At 35.7% G+C, this 12,285-nt stretch overlaps 1 long non-coding RNA gene across 1 annotated transcript in view; it reads right to left on the reverse strand.

The window, feature by feature from the left end:
• Positions 1-4,593: 4,593 nt before the first annotated feature.
• Positions 4,594-12,285, reverse strand: part of LOC135416597 (uncharacterized) — a 45,129-nt gene continuing 37,437 nt past the window's right edge. Inside the window, exon 3 of the long non-coding RNA XR_010431627.1 lies at positions 4,594-4,657. This is a non-coding gene — a long non-coding RNA (uncharacterized LOC135416597). The remainder of the gene's footprint in view (positions 4,658-12,285) is intronic.

Below are 12,285 nucleotides of genomic sequence, written 5' to 3' on the forward strand. Positions count from 1 at the left end.
TGCATGTCTTTGGGTCACCTGCCTAATAAAGCCTTTCACTTTCTTTCGTCAGTGTGGCTACTCCTAAGCATAATGACTGCAAAAAAACAAGAGAAAATTTATTCAAAGTTTAAATAAAAATAACAGGATCCTTCATTTGGTGTCTTGATTGAATCTTTGTATTGTCTAATGTTTGTATGTAAAACACATTTTCTCCATAAACATCGAAGCAGCTTTTTCTTTTTTCCCCTTAAAAAAAAAAAGGAAAAGGAAAATTACTCATATGACCTCTTTACTGCAGCATCTGACTTTAACAAACCACATAATGTCACAGCGCTCACTGGCACCCTTGAGAAATCATATTCCTCCCTGGTATTGGTGCAGCTCGGAGATCACATCTTCATGGGATCTGAAGCACGTGATTGGTGCCCTCGGGTTTTATGGTTACTTACGTCTGCAGAGACTATTATCTGTCAAGTAACATTGCAATTTAAGCTATTCTTTTTTCAATAAAAGTTGCAGCCTTGGTCTTTAAACTAATTGTTAGTATGCCGTATATTCTGCCTGCACCTTCACAGTGGCAAGCACATTGTCCTATTTATACGCAGCTTTAGTGTTCTTTTCCATAACACAAACTGTGCAGCCATTAATGAATTACATGACCTCCTTAAAAGAGCTAGGCCAAATTGCACTTTCAAATACACAATCAAAACTTTCATTAGTTGCAGTCTTAGTAGATTCAATGGGAGCTGATCTCAGATTTGTATCTGAGGGCAGAATGTGACCCATTGCATCCATTAGCTGGCCTGAGTCTGTATAACTCTTTTTCAACAGGGAGAGGAAGGACACAGATTAATGAACAGAGAAAGAAAGAGTGAAAAAAACAAGGTTCTTTTAGGTTTCTGAGGAGCTGAGAGACTGAACACAACAACAGCTTGAAAAAAATGCAGAAAAATGCTCAAATATTTAAAAGGTTATTAAAATATTTCTCATTGTCAACACTTTGAAATACAAAAATAATGGTTTTATTTTATTACTACTATATTATAATATTAAAATTACCTTTCTTTTATTTCAACTCAGAAGGAAAATTACAATGAGGCTAGGGGGTTTTTTTGGACAAAATATAAAGTTTTGTTTCAGGATGGCTTGGGTTGGAATGGAATTTAAAGATCACCTAGTTGAGGTTGATCATACAGTCTTAATTATTTAAATAAAATTTAAACCTCATTAAATTTAAACCTCAAGTTATTAAACCCTGTAAGGATTCAAAATTAAATTTCAAAGATGAGTTTAATTGTTTCATATAAAATAAAAATATCTTAAACTTTAACACGAGATTTTGACAAAAAATAGGTAGATTAATAGATCCAGGTTCTAACAGAAGTGTGAGTTATATTCAGTACAATATGGGATAGTTTAGAGCAGTTTCTTGCAAAGAGAGTGCCCTAATAAAACATTAAAAGAATGACAGCATGCTTTATATACTTTACTCTTCTGAAGCACTTAGTACTGTAAAATCTAGAGAACTGGTTACAATCATGAATCCAGACTGAAAATTCTGAAGGTGTTCAAGAGGAACATTCAGACAAACTGTTTAAACCTCAGATGTACACTTTTGAGGACTGAAGTTAGATGGTTTGATCCTTCCTGGGTCACCAGGGAGAGAAACAGGCATTTGTGGGAAAATGCTTCAAAAACTTCCTTCTCACCCCTTCCTGGGTCAAGACCTTAAACAAGTAAAGCTTGGACCAATAAATTAAATTGTATATTAATATTATGACACAGTGAATTACTTCAGTCTTGACCTAAAAATGAGTCCCTGCTCATCCTACTGGATAGTCAAAAAGGGAAAGCACAAAAACCAGCAAACTTGGGACCCTATCAGAATCACAGAGTTTGGGTTTATGTCTTAAGCTCTGCTCTCTCAGGATTCAATGTCCCCCACACTTTTCCAGAGGCAGGCACCTCAGGCTACATTTTCTCACCAAAGGGACATGGAGCAGAAAGCACTGAGGCTGAACTTTGCTTTAGTGCCCACCGCTAAACTAAAACAGTGCTCGGGCAGGATAAGCAACCCAGCAGTGAGGAACATGTCCACTCCTTGCCAGGAAAAAGGTGAACCTGCAATGGAGACTCAGTGACCCTACAGGAGTTGCTGGGTTTTAAATCCCAGCTAGCTTGTTTTTCTATCTCTGTTATACTACATTTCCATTAATGAAGAACGAAATAAATACCATGAAATTGCATATTCCACAGGTGAAGATCTACATTTCAAGCAGTATAAAAGTTCACAGGAAAACAGGCTAGTTCTGGTCTGTATGAATCCTGATTTTTTTTTTGCTGAGATGCAGCGCTTTAGGACACAACAATAGCACTGAACATCTACAGGACGTGTACACAAGGCATGAATATTTTTTATTAGAAGGGGTGGTTGCGTTGAATTATCATAGACTTTAAAAAGATTGCTTAGATCATTCATGCCCTCTCAATAGCCACAGAGTTATTCTCCATAAAAGGAAATACACAATGATAAAAATAATTAATAAATTGCTTCACCAAATTATTGCAGAGTGGAGGTTCAGGCATTATTCTTGAGAAAAAAAAGAGTCATCTACTTTAATAGATATTTCTGACAAGTATTTCATATCTGTTTTTTTATCCTTACTAATTGGAAAAAAAAATATATCACACACCATTATATTTCGACCTTCACCAGCATTTAAGTTTTAAGGAAATAAAGCATCATTACAACCTTAACAACTTATCAAAAATAAAACAATGCCAATTTAATTCTTTCTGAGGATTGTGCTCTCAGGGAAAAAAAAGAATCATTTTAAAACTTGTGGATTTAATGCATGTGGATCAAGGTTTATATTTTCTAGTTTCAAACTCAAACATATTTTCAAAGAAACATCCATGAATTAAAGTATTTTCAATAGAATTACTGCCTTCAGTTTGTTTTCACACAAAATATGAGACTCTTTTCTAGTTAATGGATAAATTTGCTCATCTCTTTCTTTATTATCAGGCAAAGATAAATAAGTCTTTTTCACTCAATCTGCTGAGATAACTTGTGCCCAAGCCGAAAGGTGATCTGTTCTAATCAACTTCGTGAAGTCTGATGGAATTACACTGAACATATTTCATACCTGACACAACTACAGAATGATACAGTTCAGGACAAACATTGGTGACCTGAATAATACATGACAGACAGATGACCGGGTGAGAAAAGTAATTTTTCACCTACACCACTTGAGTTTCTTTATTAAAGGCTGAGACATATTTGATGGAAAGAAGGCTGCTTTGCCAGCTAAAAGCTGGTGTGTTTTATTAATAGCTCAGTCAGTATTCCCTTGCCATTTTACTACTTGAAACATTATTTTGACAATAAAATACTACATGCATCTAGTTTGCATGGAAAGTACCATGGAAAATACCACTAACACTGCTAAAGAGAAAAATAAAGATTTAAGACATTAAAGTTGCTAACTATTTAACTGTTAATCCTTAATAGCTGTACATACTTAAAATCATTGTAAAAATTATCACAAAAGGAGAAAGGGATTCTTCAAAAAGAACAACTACATAATCACAGGAGAATACCAAAAATAACATAAATGGGTAGAAATTATCTTTCCCATGAACCTGCAAGTAGATACAATACATTTAAGAAGAAATGTACTTTTCATACAAGGCAAGTAAATTTCAGCTCGACAATGATTTTGTTTATGTGACTTAAATAGTCTTTTGTCAAAGAAGGTTAAATGTAGGACAAACAATAATATCTTAGAAGTTGGCCCATGAAAAGGTAGACTGCCTCAAATATTTCTGTGTCTGAAACCATACCAAGTTTTACTCTTGGCTGTATTTTTCCTCTGCAGACAGTAGCCAGGACAAATAGTTTTCTACAAATTCATAGTGTGTGACACCAGTGATTTCAAAGGCCAGACAGAGAGCACATGCTCATGTTGTACTAATGATGCTTGTTCCATCAATTTAATAAGTGGAGCCCTTCCACCAAACACGAACTCTCAAAAATCTCTTTTCTATGCTTGAAAAGCTTAAAACTTTAAATGGAATATCAAAAACTTCTTGAGAAATTGTTCTACTTTCTGTAACAGAAAAACACACCATCATCATGGCTAGGCTTCGCGAACGAAGATTTGGGAAGGCTCCATCCACATTTGTTACAGGCACGCTGGTGGCTAACGAGGCCAATACAAGACAGACATATCCGATTGCAAAAGGCACAGCAGAAAGACTCCTTAGATGGTGTATTCTGCAAGACACGGTTCTTTCTGCATTGCCTTTTCTCCTCGAGAGTGATCCTGCGTGTGTTCTCAAAGGAGACAGCTGCGTTATAGATGGTGTGTCTCCAGACCTCCTGATTGGAGGCCAGAGAAGACCAATTATGTTGATCAATATGGCCAAGTCTGAGATGTTGTTTCAGGGAGTCCTTGTATCTTCTCTTCAGGGTTCTTCTCTTGTGGCAGCCGGTGGCAAGTTCACCATAAAGCAAGATCTTAGGGAGGTGGTGGTCCTTCATCCTGGAGACGTGTTCTGCCTATCGCAGCTGAGTTCTCAGCAACATGGCCTCAATACTTGTGACTGCTGCTTGCTCTAGAACCGATGTATTGGTCACAAAATCTGACCAGTGGATGTTTAGGACTTTCTGTAACAGAAAAACACACCATATTTATTTAAACTAGATTTCTTCAGTTATTTCTTTTATGGTAGCCTTTTGAAGCTAATTGAATACACGGGTCATACTGAAAATAGTCAAGAAGCTGCTATAAGTTTCAATGTGAATACAAAACTGATCATGGACCTAGCAAGCAAATATCACTATATAGTCATAAATATTTCAGTTAAAAGAATAAGAACTTGTTCTTTGATACAGGAAAATGCACAATTTGACGTGAAATAAATAAAACTAAGTATGCAGTGTATGATATTGGACAGGTTTTGCTAATACTAAAAGCATTTCATATATGTACAACATTTACGTACCATTTTAAAAGTACAATGCTTAATTAAATTTACAATAAATTATACTCAAGTGTAATCAGAAGTTGTCCTAGATCTCCAAATGGCTTTAAAATCCCCTGTTTTTCTACATATATAACACAAACACCATTTTTCACACAGGAAGACTAGCTTTTTAGGATTTGTTGTCTTGACTTTTCAGACACGAGTAGAAGAGCCACACAGAAATTATTTCCTCTCACATGCCCTTGCTGCCTTTGTCATATCCTAACTGCAATACAGAACTGTTCATGTACATAAGCCTTACTGTCTTTGATGAAGCCCACAGGCCCTCCTAATTTGGATCAGTTTAGCTGAAGCTGAAGAAGGGATCTTATTAAATATAATATATAGGGAATTACCTGACAAAAGTTGCACAGATATACGTTCCCAGATTGTTTCAACAGCAGTTTTCGATATCATTTAATAAGGCAAAAAGATCATGATCAATTATGTTGTGCCAAGGACAGATCATGATCAATAATGTTGTGCAAAGATATCTTCAAGGTAATATTCAGAATAGTACTCTAGATCACAAACTCTTATTGAGAAGAGATAGACTGCAATGCTCAAATGCTGAGAGGGTTCTCCTGATCCAGTACAGCTCCTGGGAAACCAGTGCCAAAATCTTTGGTAGGGGTTTTCAGGCTAATGAAGAACATAATACTTAAAATGCCCCCACAATGTACAGTAACCAGTAGTTTTCTGGATGGAAACTTGAGCCTAAATCTCCTGCACTCAATCATTAATCCTCAGCATCAAACATGACACCACATATATGCACACACACACACACACATTTAAATCAGAGAAGGAGACTGTTGGAAAATCTTTTTTCTTCACAATGGCACAAGCAAGTTAAAACCTAACTTCTTTCAAAAAAAGAACTCATCAGTTTCTGTATGTGATCCTGTCACTGCTTTAGTTAAACAGAGGGAGGTGCAATTTAAAAGCTTTTGTACCTTTGATCATTCTTACTAAAACAGCTGTGTCATTATGGACCATTGTTTCTCTGAATTTTCTTTCAGAAATTTTCAACACAAGAATATTTTATTTGAGAAGATTAGGCTTATTTCCCTCTCATCAAAATACAGATTTCTCAATTTGAACACTTTTTTCTGGAATAGCATATTTAATTTATGTCTTTCCATATGAACAAACCTGAGGTTCATTAATTGAGCTTCAGAGAGTGTAAACATCTGTCAGAGGCTGTTGGCAACAGCAGGGACTAAGCTGAGATGTCTATGAGTTCCTTCAGGAATCAGAAAAGTCTGGCTTCAGGCCATCATGTCCAAACATGGGTAAAAAAACCCCAAAACTTTCCTAGTGATCTTTGGAAGTAAAATTTCTTTTCATCACGTAAAAACTGAATTTATATACAAAGCAGAAATATCCAACTTCCTGTGAAGTAGGCAAGTTACATCACATTATACCCAGTAGCTGGATAGCAAAATGACCCTTAAGTTAAAAGTTGTTGGAGAGCAAACATAAAGCATAAAGAATTCTTAGATCAAACCCGGCTCAGGGGTGTCCTATGGACAGTCCTGGCATAAAATACAGTTTTACAAGGGCATGAAGGTGTAGGACAAGGGAAAATGGATTTAAACTGAATGAGGGTAAGTTTAAATTAGCTATTAAGAAGAAATTCTTTACTCAGAGGGTGGAACGAGTTGAGACACTGGAACAGGTTGCCTAAAGAAGTTGTGGATGCCACATCCCCCAGTGTTCAAGACCAGGTTTGACAGGGACCTGAGAAACCCAGTGTAGTAGAGGGTTCCCTACCCATGGCAAGAGGGGGTTGGAACTAGGTGATCTTCAGGTCCCTTCCAACCCAAACCATTCTAAGATTCTTTGATGTGAAAGCATAACTAACATAATAAAATATATATATACAAGCCTAATAAAATGCACCCATGTGAATTGTATGTATTTTCAGTATTAGTCAGGTACCTTAGTGTTCTGGTACGATAATACAAATATCCATTGGATATGTGGATATCTCTTTCCTTCTACTATTTTAAATTTGTCATATTCTGGTCACTATTTAGTAGTTGCGAAAATGCTTGAAAGCAGGAGGTCACAGTGAAGGCTCTTTCCATCTTCCATTAAGCATGGAGCTGTGCTATTGTCAACATAACCCTTAATCTAAAAATCATTCTCTATGTTACAGTCATTAGCAGCAAAGCTATACCTGTGCTATCATATCCCCATCATATACTATCAATATTCACAGCATTTTACTTTACAGGCTACACTACACCTTTGCTATACAAGGAACAGTCCCTACTCTCTCTTCAGGTGGTGGAATTCAGCCCAACACCTGTACAGTTTTCAAGTTTTTGTTTATGACAAAACTTCATTTATGTTACTGAAGATCCAGTTCTTTTGACTTTGTATCAGAAGCAAGAATAATATTATTCCTATATAAAAAAGTTAAGGTATTGTAATTAAAACTCTCCATCTAGAGATGGGAAAAAAAAATGTTCAAAGAAGAATACTTTATGCCCTTTCCTCATATCAATTAGTAAGTTGTAGCAGTCTGTTACCATATAGTTACAAGTTGGAGGACTTGTCTTCAACAAGTGCTGAGATCTTTAGAGTATTACCCTTCACAAGTAGGCTTAACTGACTCCAACCTGGAAGAGTGGCTGAACCTCATTTTTCAAGATACTTCAGTGTTTTTCTGCTTGTATGGTACAGTTTAAAGCTGTTAAACACCAGCAGTGAAGAGCTTTATCATAAAGTTTCACTTCATGGCAGAGCTAAGCTTATTTACAAGGCTACTATTCCTTTCTTTTGATTTTCAGCTTTCATTTTTATTGCTTTTCAGCTCCAGATTTGGTTTTGATGGATCTTTACTGTTATGCACTGCCAAGAAACCCACTTGTGCTACATACCAGTACACTAAATAGGAAGGAACTGTATTACAGATTCTTTAGCCACACCTGCGGACATTTTAACCAGTAGCTATTTACATGCACACCCACAGGGCAATTATCTAGCTAAAAGGGATCCAGACTAAGCTGTGAACTGTAAAATTGTCTTTTAAGTTTGTCCTCATCAGCTCAGTGGAGGAAAATCAAACACCTCTACTCTTCCTTTATAAAAGATTAAAATGCTTAAAGGCTTTCAATATTCAATCAATAGAGACAATCTAACATGTAAAGCAAGAAAAATAGTATCACTATATGGTCAAAGAGTACCAGGTGCATTATACAAACTGTTCATCAAAACACTTGCCAAAGAAAATCACAATCTTTTCCAACAAAATTTGTAATTCTCACTCCTGGAGTTTGAAGAATGGCATTCTCTTTGCTGATACAGCCTTTGGTCCTTCTAGCTGCCCTCAATCTATCCTAAGCAAGCAAATAAAATTAAAATTACAAAAAGTAAATGAATAAAGTAAATTTTTCATTTCCATTTCTCCTAGAGGGATTCATGTTACATATATATGATGTTTCTTCTCTTCTTAGGAATTAGCTTTCTCTTCCTGATTTCTTCCTCCCAAGAGTAATGTTCAGATTACTGCATGCCCACATTTGAGAAAGAAAATCTAACCCATACTATAAATTTCCCTGTAGTACATGTCATGCCATACAAACTCTCTCTTCTCTTTTTATACCATTTTCGGTAAATATAATTTTAATTCTATTAATTTTGACTTTCTTTTTCTGTAAGCATTATCTTCTGAGAAAGGATATAAAAATTATTGCTACTGCAGAGGAATAAAGACTAGAAATGGAAGAGGAGAAAGAGACTTTCTTAGAACGAAGAGATTAGGCATTAATCCTGCATAACTGCTGAGCAAAGGGGATAGAATTCCTAAATTACAAATCTCACATATTGTCAGTAAAAGACAATAGAAAAATCTCTGAATATTTAACAAAAAGAATTTTGTTTATCTATTTAAATAAAGAGTTAAGTTTGCAATTATATACATTCTGGGCCAAATTATACTCTGTGATGCAGTCCTGTAGACTTCTATGAAAGTCAGTAAACGACACTAACATGCAAACTTAACTAACAAACCCAGAAGTGACATTGACATCAGCAAATTGGTGGAGGAGGTTTCACAGCACACTTTAAGCCCTCTCTCTGTTGCTTAACACAAATATCCCATTCAGAACACAGTAAAGCTTTAGGCTACCGTGATAGCAGCATACATGTGTATGTTGATTTCTCTGAAGACTGTTCCCTTACTAAAGCCACATTTCTTCCTTCTTTTTATTATTTTGGAAAAATTAGTTTTTCTTTACTAAAAATGCAGCACCTGAGTCATTTTATGTGCCTTTTTCAAAATTGTGAAGGTTTCTATCATCCGGTGTTCAACATCCATAGCCAGTTTCTCTGTCTGAAATTCTCACTTCTTCATAATTTAATTTACTATTTTGCTTTCATCCTCATGTGTATGATTTTGTACTTGGTACTTAATAACTTTTATCCTGCTTCTACTAGTTGCAGTGCTAATATCATGCAGTTCTCCATGATACGCTGTGCCTTTCCATTGGCATGGCCAGCCAACATTGAACAACCCACAAACTTCCTCAGCACAGTTTTTTGCTGACATAAATCAAAATATTTACTAAAATCAAGACCCTGAAAAACACAAATAACAGGTTCACTACATCCTTTAAACTGACTCTTTAATCTTAAATTCTTTTCTTTTTCCATGCCAGTCTCAACCTTCCTGTAAAATTTAATCTATCTGTCCTCAAGGCTTCCAGCTCCTCCTTCTTCTTGAAGGAATGTTTTGGCAGCAGAGTTCTTCCTTTCAGTATATATGTCTCATAATCAGGCTTTCTCCCAGTGTTTTTATCTTCACATAGCACTTTAACATATTAACAGTAATGTACTACGATACGTTATATACTAATTACTCTTTCAATTCCCTCAAATCAAAACCTAGTCCTTCTGGAGACCTCATTATAAGAGAATAACCTACTCATAGCCAAAATTTACTCCTTAAATATATTTTCCATTTTTTATTGGAGATGATAATACACCAACATCTTTCATTTAAGCCAGATCTATGTAGAGGGGAAACCACATAGGTCTAGTCTCTTTGCTCTAACCAGGACAGTCTTTCTCATGTCTTCTCTCGTCTGCCAAGGGAGCACAGGAAAGACTGCATGATGGACTGAGGTGTCAGTGAAGGTCCTTTTCCTCATTTCTTACTCACATATCATGGAAAGCGGATTCCTTTATACGCTCCACTATTCACTGAGACATTTAATAGAAAATTCCAACCAAGTTCCAGAAAAACTTTATTATTTAGTTGCATAAATAGTAGAAGATATTTGAGATTTCCTGTCTTCCTATGCTCTTCCATTTTTGTAGATAGAGGTTTACGTGATTGTGTGCAAGTCCAGTGTTTAATACAACAGACACTGATTTAAACTACATATATTTGAAGTAATGCATAAGTAAAGTTATTTAAGCATCATGTTATGATAAAGAAAGTCTCTATCCACAGAAAAAAAACCCATGGATACATTCATACAGAGTATACACTTCAGAGATGCTCTCCTGAGCAATTTGGCTGTTAGGAGACAGGATAAATATGGAACTTGCAATACCGTGATGCAGGAGGGAAAAAAAAAGAAAAAGGAAGGAAATCTACATATTGGTGAACATGGTTGCTTTTCTAAAAATTTATTCTCAAAACAATTTTTTCTTCTGCTGAGGTTTTCCTGAAATTATTCTTGAATATTGTATCACAGGAGTTCTTTAGGGAGTATTATATACAAGCTACAGTGACCTAAACATTTTTTCCCCATACACAGGATGGACAATGGAAACATCCATTCCACACATGAGCTGGAAATGTTTCTGTTTGAGGAAATATTTGCTTAATTTTATGAGCTGTAGCTACATTGTTAATTCAGATCTGGTTCTTAAGTTTCCAGAATAAGTGGTCACCTCAGGCTAATACTCTATGCTGTAGGTCTAGTAAATGAATAAATACAGCTTTCCACTACACTGTACCTGCCAGCTCTCAACTTTTTCATCTGATACATAGTTTTAAAGGAGTACTTCTAGTTACAGCATAAAGTCTTGTATTTATCTCAACTTGTATTCATCACCTCCTCTTCTGCTGTATGTTGATTTTCATGTGGTTCCTGGATATCCCATTTTAAAATGCAGCACACCCAGAAGGAATGTAGATTTTTTAGCTTAAAGGGAGAAAAGTTCTAATTAGGAGGTGTAAATCCTTCTGTTCCACATATTTTTAAAAAAGAGTTAGAGCCAACACTCACAATTTTCCAAGAACTATCCCTCCAGCTACTGTATGTGCTACATAAGGGAGTAGAGCCAGTTTTAGCCACTTATGAAACTCAATGTATTTGCAGAGGGGCCAAATACAACAATCAACTGTATGAACTACAGAAACCTCCAGCAATCCAGCGGTGAAACAGCTGGATTTGAGCCATTTTTCCATTTAAATGTAACGAGAAAGTAGTGAGACTTTTACTCTTTGTACTCTGAGCTTGTAGAAGTTTCCTGTGTGTGTATTCTTTATTTAAGAAAGTTTTAAAATAAAAAAGTATAAAACAAAAAGAAAATCTCCACCAGTAAGTCAGTAGTTACTTATGACAATGGGAAGCTCTTCCATGTAAAAAATATTACTAACAATAAATGAAATAACCCTGGCTATGACATAAATACAATATCTACCTCTCTTTAGTTCAGTTATGATGGAAAGATGACAACATATCTTTCTCTTCTGATCTGAGGGAAGCAGCAGGGCCCCATTGACTTTGGTTAGGTCCCAGCATTTGAGAATAGTTCACCACAATGTATTCGTTTACTTAATGCAGCTTAAGTCAGTGAGAGCACTGTAAGTAAAATCTGAAAGCATAGGTGGGGGAAAAAAAGAGAAAAGCAATGAAAGCCTTTCCCCCCGAACACCTAGAATCATTCCAAAATCTCCAAGGAAAAACCTTCTTAATTTTTTTCATGAACTTTATGCTAACATGAATGTCTTTCTTCAGCTCTAGTGAAACCTAAGCTACTAGTTAAAAGCTTTTCCTTTTTCCCCAAGTTCAGCAAAACTGAACTGGCAGTATTAAGATTTCAAAGGGAATACATAGTCAATTTAACAGAAAAAAATATCAGGTAGCGTGCTCCTAAAATTGAAAAAGAAACACCAATAAATATAAAAAACCAGTCCTGCCATGACAGAAGCAGCGTGGAAACTGTACAACACAAGATTTTTGAGATTGCTGTATGTTAAGCAATCTCCATTGGCCTGTATTTTTTACATTCTTTTTACAA

This window comes from Pseudopipra pipra, chromosome 1, assembly GCF_036250125.1.
Source record: "Pseudopipra pipra isolate bDixPip1 chromosome 1, bDixPip1.hap1, whole genome shotgun sequence".
Lineage (NCBI taxonomy): Eukaryota > Metazoa > Chordata > Aves > Passeriformes > Pipridae > Pseudopipra > Pseudopipra pipra.